Genomic DNA, 18,184 nt, shown 5'->3' with positions numbered 1-18,184 from the left:
TGCATGGGTAAAATCCAGCAGTGCCTCCATATAGTGAGATCTCAGCAGCCACTTGTGCTTCACTTTAAGTTTTCAGAGTAGGGGCTTTTGGCCAAGTGCCACATCTGACACCATACAAAGAGTGGAATGCTCTCCTGCTCAGTCACCTGGGAAGGCAGACCCAAATGAGGATGCAGGTGCACCCTGTACCTTACTGCTATCATCACTTGAGAGACACAGAAACAATTGCATTAATTTTGCATCAAATCTTGATTTCCCCATGGTTTGTTTAGGGAAAAGGCAGCACTTTGTCTCTTCAGGCCCGGGACAAAAGCTGCCTTAGCTTTGCATAGCCAGGATTCAAGCAGCGAGCTCCTCTCACACCCCAGCTCTTCAGCAGTAAGAATTACCCAGGCACTCACTCTCATTTCAGCACACAGCACCATGTTACATCTTCTGTCAGTGCTACTAAGACCTCTTTTAAAAGTTTCAATAGAACAGCATTGCAAAGAGTTCTATTTACCAGACACACTGAACATGCATGATCCAACATCAGCATGCCAATTTATCAGCATGCACAGAAAACACTGAGCAACTCCAAAAAGCTCAAATTATATGAAGGCAAGCTTAGTCCAACCCGCAGTATTTTTTTTTTAAATCTCAGACCAAGAGCTGACATCTAGTTTTCAGGAAATAAGTATTCACAATGTTCAAGACTGCATTCAGAACGAGAGCAACTGCAGAGTGATGTCCTCCTTTGGAGATCCTGACAACACTGGGAAAAGCACAGCACCAGGACAGCCTGGCCTTTGGATACAAAACAGATTTTTCTTGGGGTTTTGGATCTTTTCTCACTGCTTCCAGACTGTGGAGGACATGCACAAAGTAGAATTAAGGTCCTTACACAAACCCAGGAGCAGCAATAGCTCCTGTGAAGTGGCAGGTTCAGTGCTGAGCAAACACAAACCCTGCACTTCTGAAACCATAGCAAAATTTGTAGAAGTACAGCTACTGAACTTGCTCTGGTCATATCAGCACGAAGCTGCTATTGTGAAGTCACAAATAAAAATGGACAGCAGCCAACAATATGAAAGCCTCATAATTTCTTGTTTTTTAATATAGCAAAACACTGGCTCAAAAAGCACATTCATCATAACTGTATCATTCTTCCATATCATGTTTAAATCCAACATTTTTGTGACTTAAAAGCCTGCAGAGCCAAGTGACTATCACCATGTGAAATGGACATGAAAATAAACAAGCAGGAAAAGAAATACAGATGGACCAGTAACACATTTAGAACAGTCCTGCCATTTGAAGACAACGTGTCATTTCACAAGCCAGAGCAGTATTTCCCTTTGTGTGCAGTTTTTTTTATTTTACTTTTTTCCTAGAACATTCAAGTGCATCTTTAATGTATTATTCAAACAGAAGCAATGATTAATTAATCAAAACTCCGTTGTATAGGGAGAAGAAAACTGGGCTCTTGTGCAACACCCGGCCAGATGCTCCAACTTAAAGGGAATCATAAGGGAGGATGTGTCAGCAATAGTGCTTAATTATGCAGTAAAAAAAAAAGACGGAATTTCAGAGACAGCTTTTAGGGTTTTAGCAGCATCTCTTTTCAGGGCTTCTCTTCACCATATATAAACCATGTGCCCCTTTGCATATCCCATCTACCAGAGACACTGCAAAGAGCCTTGATCCAATCTCACGGAAATTGTCTCACACAGAACCACAAGCAGCTGGATTCAAAAGTGACCAATGTCCCTAAAATATGCTGCTTTAAATGACAGATGTCCCTTGTGTGAATCTCAGTACTTTTTAGGTAAGGAAGATGGTCTCTGTAACAAACCAGGAATCAAATCTGGAGTTAAGAAGGCTCTTCTCTGCTTTTGGCTTTGTTGAGCTATATAAGCCTGCTCAGTTCTTGGCGTTTCTCTTTCCTTTCCCACACTGTATCTTCTTAAAGCTTCTTAAAGAGAATTCAGCCCTCAAAAAAAAGATGACAAAAAAAAAGGAATTTAAAATTGCTTCAAATGACTAAAATCATCCTAATATATTATCCTAATCTAGGACAGGTTTTTGAGCAGGGCTGTCCAAAAAGGGAACAAATTTCTTTTCAGGTTTGTCATAGGCAGGAGAGGAATCAAAACCTGCAATACCTACAAAGAAAATGCAAACTGAGTATTAAAAAAAAATTTCCTGACAGCAACAGCAATGACGTATGAGAATAGGTTACTGAAATTTTCTATTCTCAGTAGCCCAGACCTTCTGAAGCACTGACTGGATACATTTCTGTCCAAAATAGTTCAGGTTGAGTTGCTCTTGCCACAGGGAAGAAATGAGCTACATAAGCTCCCATGTCTTCCAGCTCTACTTTTCTACAACTGTATTTTTTAAAAATGTTAATAATAATTTTAATATCAGAAATTTAAAAGTTTCAAATTAGCATATCTTCTTCAAAGGACTGAGCTCTTCACTGTTTCCATTCATGAAAATATTTGTACTTGTCCTAGTTCAACTATACATAAGAAATAGGTTCATCTTTTTTGTTTTTTTAGTGTTTTGCACAACATAACATTTTTGCCTCTGGTTAATACACCAAATCAGAAGCTACAGGAAAACATCAGCCCAAATAACTGATTTTTTCCCCCTGTCATTTAAAGCACAAAGTAAGGTTTTAAGAGATTAAAAACCATGTAACAAAAATATGGAATGAAATAACCATTCACTACTCATATATCCAGAAGCTCAAAGACCAGCAATTTGGCTCCAACCAGTTATTTATCTTGAGAAACACTATCTGAAGCCCATAAGACAGCAAAAAAAAAAAAAAAATCCCAAACAAGCAAAAAAACAAACCAAAAAAGAGCAGCTAGATGTACAGTGCAAGTACATACAGAATCTGAAGGCAGAAAATGTATCATTTTGAAGATTCAGAGTTACTCACAATTCTTTATCCTCCCCTCAACTCCATATTTCTTTCCCTATCTTACTGCATCCTTCTCAAGGTCACATTTTTCCACTTTCACAATCACACACATTATCAAACTGCAATATCATGACAATGATGTAGACAGCAACAGCAGTAGGCTCAAGAAGAGTTAGCCACAAGGAGGAGTCCACCACAACAATTCTTCCTCAGCCATACTGTTAAACTTTCTGATTTAACCACCTAAATGGGCAATGTTTTTTGCTTTTCCCAAGAAAACATATACCAGTATGCAGAATACAACCACCAAAAAAATTAATGCATAATTGATCACTAAGAAATATGCAATATGAGCAAAGACAAGTGCTTGCTGGATACTTTTTCTAGGTAAGAAGTAACTGGCAGATGCAGCTGTCCATCCTGAATTTAAAGAAATCACTCTGCTTAGGTCCCTTAGAAAAAACAGCCAGTGCCAGTAAAATCAATTTGTAAAAAAGTGAAGCCAATTACTTGTTGTTTGTTCTTTTTCTGAAAGTTGACAATTGCTAAGGGCAAAGCACAAGTATCTGAACCCACTCTGCTTGAATTAGCCATTATGTCCAACTGGCCTCAGGTGAAGCCAAGGTGACTGAGGAGGCCCCTGGAAGGCAGGTAGCCCTTCTGCATGACTCTGCTCTTGAGCTAATTAGCCCTTTCAAGAAACCGGAGTAATTAGTGTAATTTGAGTCCCTTGCTACAAAGGGCACATTACCTGCAGGTCCCTCTGCCTGCTGCTGCAGACCTGGAAAGCTGGACAGTTGTGCTTCTACCAGAGTCATGTCTATAAAAATTGAAGCTGGCAAACTGCAAATCCTCCTCAAAAAATAAATTCCCATGTTTATTGCTACTTCTCCACTTTGTTGTTAAAGATTAATTTTTTTAAGACCTATGCCACTGGGTCTTTGGCTTACTTACATTCACATGGATGACACAAAATGGTTGTTAATGGGTATACTATGATGCAAAATGGGTTGTTACATCATCTTTCTTTTGATCAAAGGAGGTTAATTTTACTTCATACTAGTTATGACAAAAGCTAACCCATAGGTTTCCCTATAACCTGATTTTTTTCATCCCACTGAATCAGAAATAACTGGTTAGCAAGTGCCAGCAAGACTGGGGTCCTTTGGTTGGTTGGGAGCACTGACATGCCTTAATCCAGCTGGTCTAAACTCTTCCATTCTTTCAGAAGTTGGGCATCTCCATTCAACAGCTCTCCTGAACTCTCCTAAAGATACAGGCTCCATCAAGTATGTGTATGATTGTGTCCTTTCTTCTAAGCAGCCTCTCTTCTGCCCAAAACATTGTGCACCATTAGCACTGGAGCCCAGACAAACCTCAAACTAACAAGGACAGGCCCAAGAAGCAGCTCCAGCTGATTTTCTTTGCCCTAGTCAGTATGTACAGATCTTTTTACATTTGCTCAATCATTTCTGTGAGTTGTATGACCAGGAGGTGTCTGTCTGACTCCACTTTGTGAGCAGCTCAGGAAGGAAAAACAACTCACCAACATGTTTTCCCCTTTCCAATAGAGCAGAGCAGTTAAAAAGAGTCAGCAAATAGTCATTACAAACCAAGCCTTACTCTCCCATATTTGCACATCAAATGTGATGATGAAGATGGTCAGAGTAACAAGAAGACAGAGTGGTAATGCTACAGAAGCCCTGAGGAATTCAGTCCACATTTGACATCCTTTAAGGGAGATGAAAAAAATGAACTCTTGCTTTTTCCTTCACTGGCAATGGAACAAAGCTATTTAACTTTAGAACAAGAATCATCTCATGTCTCTCCTCTAAGGGCAAGCAAAGAAAGGTTGGAAAGCCACAAATCTAATGTCCACAGGCAAAGCCATGGCTGTGTCACTGCTCATCACCAAGGAGTGGGGACAGGTGTCAGGTCTAGAGCTGAATCCACCTCCACCAGGCCAGATGCATCCCCAGCTTGATGGCATCCTCAGGCTTACTCCCTTGGCCAGTGTGGTCCTAAAACTGCCAGAACAGACAGCAAGGGGGTGGCTCTGCTCTAGTGCACCCTGGACTCCCTGTGCACACATCAATCAGTGAGCCATGACTTTGCACTTGAATTCAGATTTCTGCTGGAACTTCTGCTTTGGACACAAACCCATGTAACTGTCTCCAGTGTGGATACTGCAGGGGTCCATCTCTGCATATCCAGATGCAAGGGTCACAGCTGTACAGCCACACTGCCAGGTGTCCACCATGGCCAGTTACCAGCCACTGATTGATTCTCTTAATTCAAGTGCCTGATCCTCCTATTACAGCTCCTCTTCCCCTTGATGGCTCACATCACAGCCAGCAGTTTATCGTTCAGCCTGAGGATCTAGGATGCTCTTTGCCAGCTGCATCCAATCTTACACCTATTCTTCATCTCCATTTCCACTACCAAACTACTTTGAGATAGCGCTTCATGCAGATCAAGGCTGAATGTTTAAAAATATATATCACTTGTGAGCTCTTCCTCTGGGTCCTTCCCTCCGAGAAGCCCATCTGACTTCAGTATCTGGTTTCTGAATAGATGAGGGGACCTAACTCCCTGGAGCTGCTCCTGTTAGTACAGCCCAGGATACTGTGAGCCATCCTCACTGCCAAGCACATTTGCTTTACCTGCAGCCCACCAAGGTGCTCCCTCTGCAGACCTGCTCCCCAACTCAGGCTGTTCCCCGGGGTTTATTTCACCTGTTTAGGTCCTTCTGAATGGCAGCCCTGCCCGTGAGCTGTTTACTGACTAGAACTCCAAATCTGGTATCATTTGGGAAGTGTTATCTCCAACAGTTTTTTGTCACATCTCACTTCTGTTTTCCCCTACACACAGCTGCTGAAAACTCCACCTGATCATGGTTTCCTGTACTGTATGGCCATATAAAGGAAGCCATTGACTGTTCAAATATTATGTGTCACTCACATCCTCCAGGATCATGAGTGAAATAAACTACAAAATTCATTAACACTTCTGCCTTCATGAGGCAGAAAACCAGTATTTTATACATGGCCTTTAAGAGTCCCTTTCTCTCCATGCACCATCCAACCTGAACTGATAAAGAAATTTGGATATGGCCTCACTCAAGATTTTCTTGAGCATTCCCCTCAGTTTGTGGTGGGTAAAAGCACAGCCAGGCCATGCCACATTGAAAAGTGGTTTTGGCTGTCAGAAGCTTCTGAGGAGGTTTGTCAAAAGGGCCCTCACTTTGGTTCCTTAGCTGTTTGCCCTTATTTACAGTGTACCTGACTGCTTCACCCTTTCAGGATTTAATTATTCCCTTTTCCAACCAAGATGAAGGCCTTGGGCCCCTCTGCCTGCTCCAAGTGAGCTCATTAAAGAGTTGGTGTTCTGTGAATGTAAGAAACAGATAAAGAGCTGCTAAGAGATAAAACTGAAAGTGATAAAAACACTCCGTTTATGCAATTAACAAGACCAGTGTTTATTTCTAACCCTTCCACGATTAACACTTTTTTGATCACCAGTCTTGCAATGGTTAATCATGGACAGCAATGATGTTCTGCTACTCAGCAGCATTTCATGAGCTTCCTAACAGAGTTTAAAATAAAACAAGGAAAGTACGAGCACTTCTGTTAGACTCCCTTCCAAGAAAAGCCTGATCTTTTCTCCATTTTCCATCTATGCCTCCTCTAAAAGGGCAACAGGAAGCACACGGATAGCTCTGAAAGACCAACACTGAGATTTCTCAACAAATGCTTGTCTGTCACAGTGAAACCAACTTCCTGAGCATAAATTATTCATGTTCAAGGATAAAAGTATTGGAGTGGTTAACCCAGAAGATTAGGACATTTCTTGCATGGCACTTTTCTCCTTCTGCAGGACAAGCTGTTTCTGTTATTTGTAGCTCAATTCTGCCAAGAAAGTTAAACTCAGCCAAAACATCTAAAGGTCTTTTTGGATCACTATTTTGCTTCTCTCCCTATTACTGTTCATCATACAAAAAGCTTCTTTGATATTTCCACATCATTAATTCAGACCAGAGGCACAAAATACAGAATTCAGGGGTTTCAGATTATCAACCACTACAGATTCCAAACCATGACTTGCACCTAATGGGAAATGGGCACCTGAACTCAGAACCTTCTTTCAATGCCAGTCATACAAGCCATGATGGAACTGTCTCTGGGTTTGCATTTTAGAGATGTTCTTCCATCATCTGCAGTGCTCATTGAGTAGCCTGGGAAGTTCTTAATGCTCTGTAATTGATGCCATTACCCAATATTAAGAAGTATAATTGCTCAGGGTTACACATATGGGGGAAAGGAAGAAATAATTGGAATTGAACTAGGACAACTTTCTTACTAAATTAAAAAAATACCATTTGAGGGAACAGTAAGTTACGGGTTTGCCCTTTCTGTGAATTACCTCATACATTTTTAGGTAAAACAGTGAAACCTGCTATTGCTTCCCTGTTCCTATTTAAGATGCAAATCCACTGAAGTAGCCACAGAGGTAAATTAGTTTGCACCCTCAGTTAGGGGTCAGATTCACCCATTTATGCATTTTCTATAAACCTAGAAATTTAGAACCCTGTTCTAAACCCTGCCTATTACACATTCCCAGCTATCAGCAGCAAGCCTCTGGGCTGCTTTTTTTCAGTGTTTCTCATTTTGTATTTTGATGCATGATTCATACAATATTTGATTTACCCCTTCATTAACTTGCCTCAAGTAGAGAAGGCTGAATGCTATTAGGTCAAAAGCATTTGAAAAATTTCCTTCTTTTCGGTTGATCTATTCAGTGAATCAATATTCTTCCTACTCAACCAGTTCTACTCTCAAGGGAAGTCAGATGCTCATGGCCCTGACCTTAAATACTGGCCCTTAGCACATCACTTAAAATGATAGACAGTAATTACTGAATTGGTGGACAGAACTGTCAGCTGAGAAAAAAACCAGGGAGAGACAAAGATGATTGGAAAAAAAGACACAGACACACTAAGATCTGACTAACAGGATCTCACAAAAAGAGTGATATATTGTAGCTTGCCTCTTATAACAAATACATTGGAATCTATTACCTTTATGAAAACCTTTTTATGTTTCAGGCTGGAAATTCTAATTATAAAGAACTTTGATTCAACTCCATGTATATCAGACACATTATCCCTTCCCCCTTCAACTCTTCTGGTCAAACCTTTGGAATCTCGAGAGCTCTAGGGTCTAGCTTCATGTAATCAAAAAGATACTGCTGCTATCTGGCATGAATTCAGACCCTGTACTCCAAGAAGAGAGCATCCTCTGAACTGTCTTTAGCACCATTGCCTCATTTCAGATGAGCAGAACTGATGTAACCTTTTAACTTCTACTAAAAACAAAACAAAACAAAAAAAAAACAACAACCCAGGTGCTGGAGTGGTCACCTAAAGTCCTCAGTACCATAGGATCCACATTTTCCCACTTCAAGACTCACAGATTTAGGATTCTTAAGTCCTTAGTGATTCTGGTTACCCACCTCATTAAGTCCTGAAAAGAACTAGGCTTGCATAGGGCAGGTGCTCTTACTCCCTCAAAGTCACATGGCTTCAAGATATTTGCTTCTCTGCATCCAGTCTTGGCCTTTAAAAAATTAAATTGCAGCTAAAAAAATTTAAATCATAATGAAAAATTATTTCCCCCAGCATTTCTGTGGCTGGTAAACATTCTGTTGGCACAAGGCATTTTGCAGAAGATATTCTAATCCAGCCTACAAAACAAAGGCTGTGCCTCACTACTGACAAAAAGTGCAATACTGCTACAGGCATTTTAATATACAGCAATTCTTTTCTGTTCCTACCTGCTTCTGAGACCAACAAAACTAATCAATGAAAATGTGAAGCATACTCCAGATATATTTCCTCCTTATCTCCAACTGAGAATGCCCTGAAACACTCCTCACATAATCCATGTGATTTCCTATTGCCCTGCCACCTCAGCAAACAAGGCTTTGGAGCAGGGGCTAAACCAGCAGCAGAGGGTTCAGAGAAGTCTGTTAAAAACATGTACGAAAACAAACCCTCTTGGCAACTTAAGAGAACATTTTCAGTAGGAATTACAAACATCAACTTCCCTGTTTTGGTGATACCTTGAAAAAGAACAGCTACAATTTCTCAAAACAATGCCCCTTTCCCCAAGCCCTCTTTTTGTACATTAAAGAGAATTTCTTAACCAAAGCAATTACTCTGAGGTCAATAGAGGAGGAAAAGCTGTGCTATTCCTGGTACAAGAAGAGCAGGAAAACTACCAGTTCTCAACACTCAGATGAAAAGACACACATTTGGGAGCACAATGCAAAGACATCTAGTTTTGCACAATCATGTTTTCACAGCAGCAGAGAAAAGGAGGTAGTCTTCCATATATCAGAGAAAGTCTGAAGATTCAGAAAATTCTTTAAGTTGAAATAGCACATAGGTGATGATGAGTTTTTCATAAAACTTTTGGCTGTGACAATACAAGTGACACTGTGGGCCTCAATTGACAGGGACATTACCACCTGCTTCACTTTCTCCCTACCTCCCACAGCCAGATTTGCACAGAACACCTTGTGGCAATGCACACAAACACACGAGGCCCCCAAACTCTTACTGACCCTTACTACAAAAGGAGAATTTAGCAAGGGGGAATTTAATTCGTTCTTCAAAGTACTCAAACTGAATTGAAAAAGATAATGCTTTGCTTAAAACAGTTCCCCTGCCACTGCTGAAAGCTCTTCCATGGTACTCATCTCTCTGCTTTGGAGCTCAGGAGAAAGAGCAATGCCAGAGACAAGAGCACCCAGTCGGCACATCAAGTATTTCCAGGCAAAACACTTGCCATGTGCCTTCCCCAAGGTGACCTCCACCCACAATTTCAGCTGACTAGCTTTTCAGAGAGTTTGCAATGCATTCACCAAGTGGTCACATGTCCTTCATCTGAAAATTGCAGCCATGTGATTTATATAAAATAATCAGCCCGAGTTGTTTTGACTAGACAGGTGTGTCCTGTGGTATGTGTCCAGAGCTGCAGAAACATTACCCCACAGTCTCCTCTACACACCTTATTTCTTTATAATTCTGCTTACAAATCAATAAAACTAAAAGCAAAAAACTCCCCATGGATATCATTACAACTCAGCATAATGATATATTTTACTTGTACAACTCATTCTACGCTATGTTACCCTAGAACAGATGCCGCCTTATTATTCTATTTAGAAATAAAGAACTTTAATTTGAAATATTTACCAGTCCAGGATGGTGTTTTTCACTCAATGCCAGTTTTAATTTACCATGTAAATCTTAATTAGCAGATACAGTATTTTTATTTCAGGCAGCAACTGCAGGGTTGATTTAAATAAACAGATATTTAAAGAGAAGATGGCATTGATAAGTTCATTTTTACAAGTATACATTTACATGTTTCACATAGCAATTATCAGCGTAATCAGCAAGGTTACTGCAGCAAGTTTGTGACTTCTAAGTCTTTGACACTTGTGGCAAGGTTCAGGACAGTTTTAGCTTATCAGGTGGAAGAAATGTTTTTGTTCCGTATCAAATAAGTCTACCAGAGGTCAGGTCAAACATGGATTTGCTTTTAAAAAAATAGCTGAACTGATTAGTCATAATAGTACCAGGTCTACTTTAAACATCCTAATATTTACCTTTATGTAGTAATATTGTGAGATGATGGAAAAGTAGCATCCTTACTCTGAAGATGTATAGCCTGCTTTTGGACTGCTCTCAACCTCAATAATGAGAGACAGAGCAGAAAACCTCAGTAATGTGGTAGATCTCTGATGACCCCTCTTCCTCCAACTATGCTCACAAGTGAGTGATTTAAGTTTGACTGTAATACAGAAAGATCTCCTAAGATCTGGATAAGATGGTGATTGAATGGCCCTTTCTCTTCCTGATCAAAGAGGGAAGTCAAACTCTGTCTTTTAAGCAGCTGATGTTCCTCAGCTATCCACCACATGAATAAAAGCCTTTGAAACAGCTGGTCCAAAAGGAAGTACATCTCACCTGTCAAGAAAGATGTGGCAAGAATAGGTCTGCAGACTGCACTGGCTTTTAAGTGTTCATGAGCACTTTGTGCAAGCATGAAAACGTTATCATCGGATTCCAGATCAAACTGCTGCACAGAAAAATACTATCTGCATGAGGGAAATTGTACCTGCAGATTTGAAGAAAGAAGTCTTCCCGACCCTTTAAATTCAGGAACAAGTTTAAAAAAGGAGGATATAAAAACTCAGGGTTAACATAGTCACTAGTGATGGTCTGTCGCCAAGGGCTGTTTCGGCAGTTCAGGGAAGATTTCTGTGGATACAGTCTCCAAGGAATCCTGGGTCACTTGGAGCACAGAAATCATTGTTCATTTTCCACAGTAGATGCTACTTGTTACTTAAGACAGAATTTGAGATCATTCTAGTTTTCTAATGCTCATTGTCCAGGCTGAGCTCACAGACCCCCGTTATTCCTGGTTTAAGAAGACAAGCAGCTCCAGAGGGGGATCAGGCGCTTCTGCTGGCATAGGGTTGGGAACAGACTCCCCATCCAACCTGCAGCTAGCCAAAACTGACATCCACAGTTAAATACAGACTGGAATGAAATACTTCTGAACAAAAAACATCAGCCCTCTTGCATTGCAGAGCCATTGCTGGATATGTAACCTAATAGTTAACGCTTGACAGGTTTCTGTATTGTAGAAATACAACTTCAGCCAGCATTGCCCACACTGACTGAAACTCAAAACCAGATGCACAGCAGAGGAAGACAGCAGCTTAAATATACAACTTGGCCTAGTACAGAACCTGAAGATCAATAAAACTTTTTTAGCCCATGAAAGAGCAAGATGCCAGCACAAGACACAAAAACAAACTCTGCTAGATTTGATTCTCACCTTGCCTTTCTCATGGACAAGTCAAGCCATAGCCAAGTCAGCACTATCAACACTGCAGCAAGTGTACTGCCAATGAAATGTCAACATACAGAAGCTAAGTGAAAGAAGAATTCCCAATTCCCACTGATTTTAGCACAAAACTTCTCTTACAAGGTAAACTTTTACTTCAGCACATAACTGCATAGCGATACCAACTAGAAAGTTGTGTAGTAGAATTTACAAAACTTCCAAAACCCAAAACCTTTATCTGAATATTTCATTCAGCATGACTAAGTTCAGCAGCAGATAGTAACAAGTAAGCTTAACTCTAAAAATTAGACACAATTTTTTATTATCAAGTGATAAAATTACTTTTTGTGCCACTTTGCTCTCATACCTCCTGTCTCTGCCAAGACTGATCTCCTTAGAAACTTTTTATTAAATGTATCTGCTCAAAAATAATTTTCCCCAGGAATAATTACAAAAGAAACACCTTCCATTTATATTTAATTAAATATGAAAAAAACTTTACTGTAACTAAAGGTAATTTAGCTGTTCCACCAAGAACTTAGCATGCAATTCCAGTGATGAATTTCAGGAACTTGCCTGCATTGGGTTTATCTTTTTAATAGAAGTTTAAGGAACTTTCTGTTGTATTTCAAAACAGAGTTTCAATTGAAAAGCAGACAGCAATGTTTCCTTCACCCTCTTAAACTAATGAAGGGCCAATCTTGTGCTTAATGTCCCTTTATTTTGCCATACCCCATTGGGGGATGGCAAAATAAAGGGACATTAAGCATAAGAACAAATATCACAGGACATATTGGTGGTCTTTAGTTGAAAAAAAAGGTTAAGAAAGTAGAATGTTGATGACATTTATTCATAGTTATGTTTTGGGGCTTTCCCCCTCCTTTGTTTTCTTGGATTCTTTTATTAAGCACTACATTTTTCCTCTGGAAAGTTAGTGCTTTTCACACATACTAGAAGAACAAAACAGAGTTTAAAATTGCTTTGTCAAATATCCATTCAGGGTCCCTTCATCACTGTACTTAGTTCCCTCCAGTTCCAATATTGAGCAGATGTGAGTGGCACTCCTGAAACAGGCACAAATATCTTTTTTGCACATTTCCCCACATAATCACTCCTTCTCCAGTATGAGAGTCCAACGTGCAATGCATTCTCTGGGTTTACTGTTGTCAGTTCACTTATTTGCAGTTTTTGTGTTATTCAGCACCTCATGCTGAGCTGCCTTTCCTTACTGCGAACAGCTCCTGGATTGTATTGCACTGCATTTGGTTTGCCTTTAAAAAAGAAAATGGGGAGGGGAGGGGAGGGGGATCATTCTGTTTTCAAACAGACAGGCCACTGGTATTTCGGAAAATAAATGTGAAGACACTCAGAAGCATGATTGTTATTTTCTTTTTAAATGGCAAAATAGACTTTTTTTTTATTTTTACCTTTGTTTTGCCAAAGTTCAGGGAGAGCATTCAGTGAAGTGGTGAATTCAAACAATTGTCTGGACTGTGTGCAGAATGAGAGATCCAGGGAGGAAGGGACTGTTCCCATCTCCACTGGTGAGCTGGGTGCATCACTCGCCCCACACTGCACTGCTCTTGATCTCAGCTGGATATAACCCCTCTGAGACACATTGTCTGGTCTGTGGATTTTTATCACCTAACGGAAATGTTCCAGTTGTCTGCTCTGGCTCCCCCCAAGGAGTTCAAAGCAAATCCTTGAAGTACAGCACAAACTATCTTTTATTAATCCATAGAAATTCCATTGTTTCGATCCCTCATTTTATTTGAGATTTCACCCATTTTCCTCATTCTTCCAGACCTCTGCCCAAATATCCTCTTCCCCCTTCTGAATGCCCCCTGGACATGTCCCTGTGGCAATCCCTTTGTCTCCTGCATAGAGCTGGGGCAGATATCCCTTCAGCTCCAAACTTTATTCCGGTGGTTCTTTGTGAGCAGCTGTACCAGTGGAGATCGTCAGAGCAGGAATTGTCTGTACAGTGGGAACACAGCCATTGTTCCCTCTAAAAGGACTACAGCAGCTCACCTGCAGCCAGCTGAGGCCCCATTTTTTGCAGAAGTGCAGATATGGCAGACAGGACCCAGACGTCCCTTGTCACACTCAGTAGGTGGTACTTAAAGGCCAATTTTCCAAGCAGCTGTTTTGTCGGTAACATTTTGTGAAGTAAGCTGTGCTTTCCAGGTGAAAAACTCAACCATGCACAAAAGCTGCTGTAACACCACATTTCATGCTTTGGATATGGGATTTGCAAGGCAGCTGAAATGGTAACCTTTGCTCTCAGCTACTCCATTGATTGAATCTGTTAATGCTGCACATATGTGAACAGAATCCAAAACTAAGGTCAAACCCACCAGAGCCAAGCCAGATCCCCCCCATCAGTAAAGGGAGAATTTGTAGCAGCTTAGAACCTACAATTTGAAGGTTTAGTTTAAATAAGTAAGGTTTTGATTTGGAAAAATTGGAACTGAAGAAGATATGGGCAGATTTTCAAGCCAAACCAGCAAATTGTAGTTCTTAGGCTAGGGCTGGTCAGTACTCCTATTAACCTTGCTTCCCAGAGAGGCACAAATGAAGCAGCATTTCCTACCCAGTGATGTTTCCCACAGCCTCCTCCCAGCAGAGCTCCCCACAGTGTGAGGTCTCTGCATCCTGCCCTGATGGTCCAATACAATGCTTCCTGAAACTGCTTTTCCTTCTGCCCTCCTTGCAAGGACCATCTCTGTAGGTGAATATCTGATGGGCAACACTAATGGGCAGCCTGGCACTCTCCAAGCCAGCTGCTCAGCCTGCAGAGCCAAAGGGAGGCCCAGTTCTAAGACTGCAAAGGGATTTAATAACCACTTGCAAAATACTCCCAACCAAATAAAATCCTGCCCCATAAATGGTTTGAAGCATTTTCCATGTGCAGCTTCAATCCAGGAAACTAATGGAAACACAAACAAAAGGAGATTCAGCTTCTGAACAAATATATGCAGACAATTCAAATAATTCTTGCTGCTTTAATTCCCTGGAGACATAACTGCATATATTACACAAAGCTAAGGTATTAAAAACCAGTGTTTCCAAGCAATGAAATTGCTGCCATAAACATCCCTGGATCCACTTTTAGAACTACTCTAAAGAGCCCATCTCTGTCTTGGTTTGCTGTCAGGTTTCCACTGATTTTGTGAGCATTTTAACACTGCCTCACCACTCCCCTTACCTTGGGATTTTACCCTGCATCACTCAGGATTCCTGAGGCTCACCAGCCAGGTCCCTGCTCCCAGCACATCTTGATCATCCTGCCTACATTAGCTCCCAGTTCACTTCCCTTCATGGCTTTACTCAGGTGCACCTTCCAAGTAAAATCCCTTGTCCAGCACCTCCGACACTGGCCCTTGTGCTAAGTCCTGGACACTTCTTCAATATAAATACCAATGCCTGTCTGTGCTTTTGGCATTTCTAAGTGTTCATTAGCACGGTGCCCAGATATTAAGTAGTGTACTTTCAGGTTCATTAAATATAATAAAGCCAAATCCTTTCATAAGACACTTTTTGTGATTGACTGCTCTTCAAATATTTGAAGAAAATGACTAACTGGGAAATTTTTGTCAGAATAATTTGCAGGTAGAAAGATTCTTAAAATGAATTTTCTATAGATTATTTTCAGATCCTCTTTCTTCTCTCCCTTCTGCATCTAAAAGGGATTTTGTACCAGTGGAGAGGGGAGGGGGGAAAAAAAAAAAAAAATCAAACCAATACCTGCCTACTGAATCTGACAAGTGACATCCAAGCAGACTGATGGAAGTGGAATGCCCCAATTTCTCCTTCTCAGCTATACAACTCCTTTAAGTGTACTCATGGATCTCTGTGGAGATGGCCCTGACTGCCTCCATTTCTGGCAACTGGGCTGGAAAGCTGTTCCTGGCCTCACATTTCTGTCTGTAAACAGATTGGGAATGGGGCATGAAGCATCTAAGTAAGCAGCAAGACAGCTGTATTCCACTGCAGTTCTCCCCAAGTTTTTTAAACCCTTTGGAAAAAAAAAAACCAAAAACCCAAACATTTTCATATACTCCTATTTATTTTAATATTAACAAAAACAATGCCAGCCAGCTCTAATGACAACTAATCCCAAGCAGCTCCTATCTGGCTTTGTTTAGAATATTGTCACTACCGCATCCCCAAACCAACCAACTGCCAGGGATTGTGCTTGGTAACCACATTTTACATTAGCTTATAGGGAGCTCTTAGAGTCACAGACCATCAGCAGCTATAACATCAGGATACTGAAGTGTTATTGTGCTATTTTCTATAATCTCCCACATGAGAAAACCTAATCTTCTCAGTAAAATGCTTTACTGTTCTACACTTTTGACCAATGTGATTTTCTAAATTAAAGTATTGACAGTACATATTCATGAGACAGTGTATTTAAACAGGAAAAAGCTGAGCAGGTACAAACTACCAGTCAGCAACTCGCCCAGTAGGAGCATTATTATTAACCACATTATTCTTTCAAGGAATGAATCCCTCAGCCCTGCAAAGAATTTAAGCCAGACTTAAACAGCCTCATTCAATCAATGAGAACCCACAAATATTTACCTCTTTCCCTGACTCAACGTTTACTCTATGCATCCCAAAAGAATCTTAAAACTCCTTTTTCCTAGACCCGTAAACCCTTCTTCATCCAAGGAGTCCTTCTTGCATCCCTATTCTCCAAAGTTCCAATTACTTGCTGAGTGAAGATCAGCAGAATTTAACTGGCTCAGTGAGAGAATCAGTTTTTCAACTGATGCATAGCAGCACTTTAACAGTGAGGATCAACAATGCAACATGCTGGCTTCACAAAAAAAAAAAAAAAAAACAAAAGAGGAAGAAAGGATAAAAAGCTTGGCATATAAATTCAGCTGGAAAAGGGAAAACAAATAAATACTCAAAACAAGTTGGGTCAAAGACACTAATTTTGAGTGATCCCACACAAATTAAACAGAGGAGAAAAGGCAAGACTACACTGTCAGTAAACAGCTACTTTAGCTTCCAATTAAGTGCCTATTCACTGCTCATTTTCTCTGCAGCTGCAGGCCCAAGAGCCTGACTTTGTCTGCAGTGCAATTCCTGCACCCACAGATTCCTCCACCAGTGAGTGACATTTCTCTGCCTTTACACCCTCCATTCAGCCACTTCATTCCCAGCTCCAGCCAAGCAGAACCCAAGGAAGCAAAAGGCAGCTCAGAGAAATTTCTCTCTGTACTTCACCCAGAATAACAGGGAGGAAGCGTGAACTCCTGAGCTGACTTGGTTACAACCCCAGCAGGAGCACTGCCTAGGAGGTGCAGATGTATCACATATACTCACACACATCCACATTCAAACAGAGGTCACCAGCTGCATGCCCCATTCCCTGAATCCCAAAATCAGCCCTTTCTTCAGGTACCCTTTTTTGTCATGAGCAATTGCCCATCTCCTCTCCTAAACTTGCAATGTATTCACCAGTCTAATTCAAAGTGGGGTGCCAAGGTGCACCTGCCTTATCCCTGGTCTGTTTGTGGGAGACCAAGAAGGCAGGGTGCACAAAAACTGCAACAGCTGAAAAACCCTAAAAAATTCTCCCCAGCTGGACAGCCTGTCAGCAGGAATGAATTACAGCAAGGGGAGCTGCCACAGAGCTATCAACACAGGAGATTGGGGACCAGCTAACTGATTTTGACAGGCTCTCCTTGGCCTTAAGCACTGAGGAAAATCCATAAACCACACTTTCCTTACAAAAGAAACAATTAAAAAGAAAAAAGGGATATGGACATCCATAGAATAGCATCACACTGGAGCAGGTAAGCAAAGTGTCCAAGTGATTTAGGAGCACTGACCATAACTCCTCTTTCTACAGTGCCCAAGTAAAACACTTGAACCCCACTTCCTCCTTCAGTTCCTCCATCATTTCTCAGCAGTAGGTTCACACTGTCGTGCTCTGGTTTCTACACAATTTCCAGAGCAAGCCAGGCTCTTGCAAGCTGCCCTGTGTGCTGCAGGAGGATGTCTGCAGGCCTCACCTCCTGCTGCACTGCCTGAAACTCCTGGCTGACCTGGACCAAGGTTTACATCTGCTGTGACACAGAAAAACCTAGAAACAAGCCAGGCAGCTGGACAGAAAAGAGATATCCAAGAAACGTTCCCTGGGAATGCCCATTCTACAGGAAAGGCCAGGATTACATCTCACTGAACACCTGTGAAGCCTGGAGAGTGAATTAGGGGAAAAAAAAAAGAAAAAAAGCCAACCTGATGAAGTCTTGGCCCAGGGGAAAGTTTCAATCAGAGCTGGCAATGAACCACAAGACAAAGCCATTGGAAACCAAGCTCCATTACT

At 41.1% G+C, this 18,184-nt stretch overlaps 1 protein-coding gene and 1 long non-coding RNA gene across 6 annotated transcripts in view; both read right to left on the bottom strand.

Annotated features, from left to right (window-relative positions):
- Positions 1-18,184, bottom strand: part of SORCS1 (sortilin related VPS10 domain containing receptor 1) — a 256,566-nt gene that overhangs the window by 207,198 nt on the left and 31,184 nt on the right. The gene's annotated exons all lie outside the window — the stretch shown is intronic.
- Positions 1,331-8,529, bottom strand: LOC135449975 (uncharacterized). Its single transcript, XR_010440914.1, has 2 exons — positions 8,426-8,529; positions 1,331-1,972 (listed from the first exon to the last, which is right to left on the bottom strand). It is a non-coding gene; the product is annotated as an uncharacterized LOC135449975 (long non-coding RNA).

The sequence above is a fragment of the Zonotrichia leucophrys genome, chromosome 6 (assembly GCF_028769735.1).
Source record: "Zonotrichia leucophrys gambelii isolate GWCS_2022_RI chromosome 6, RI_Zleu_2.0, whole genome shotgun sequence".
Taxonomy (NCBI): domain Eukaryota; kingdom Metazoa; phylum Chordata; class Aves; order Passeriformes; family Passerellidae; genus Zonotrichia; species Zonotrichia leucophrys.
The sequence above is the reverse complement of the archived record's forward strand: the minus strand, read 5'-3'. Positions and strand labels throughout refer to the sequence as shown.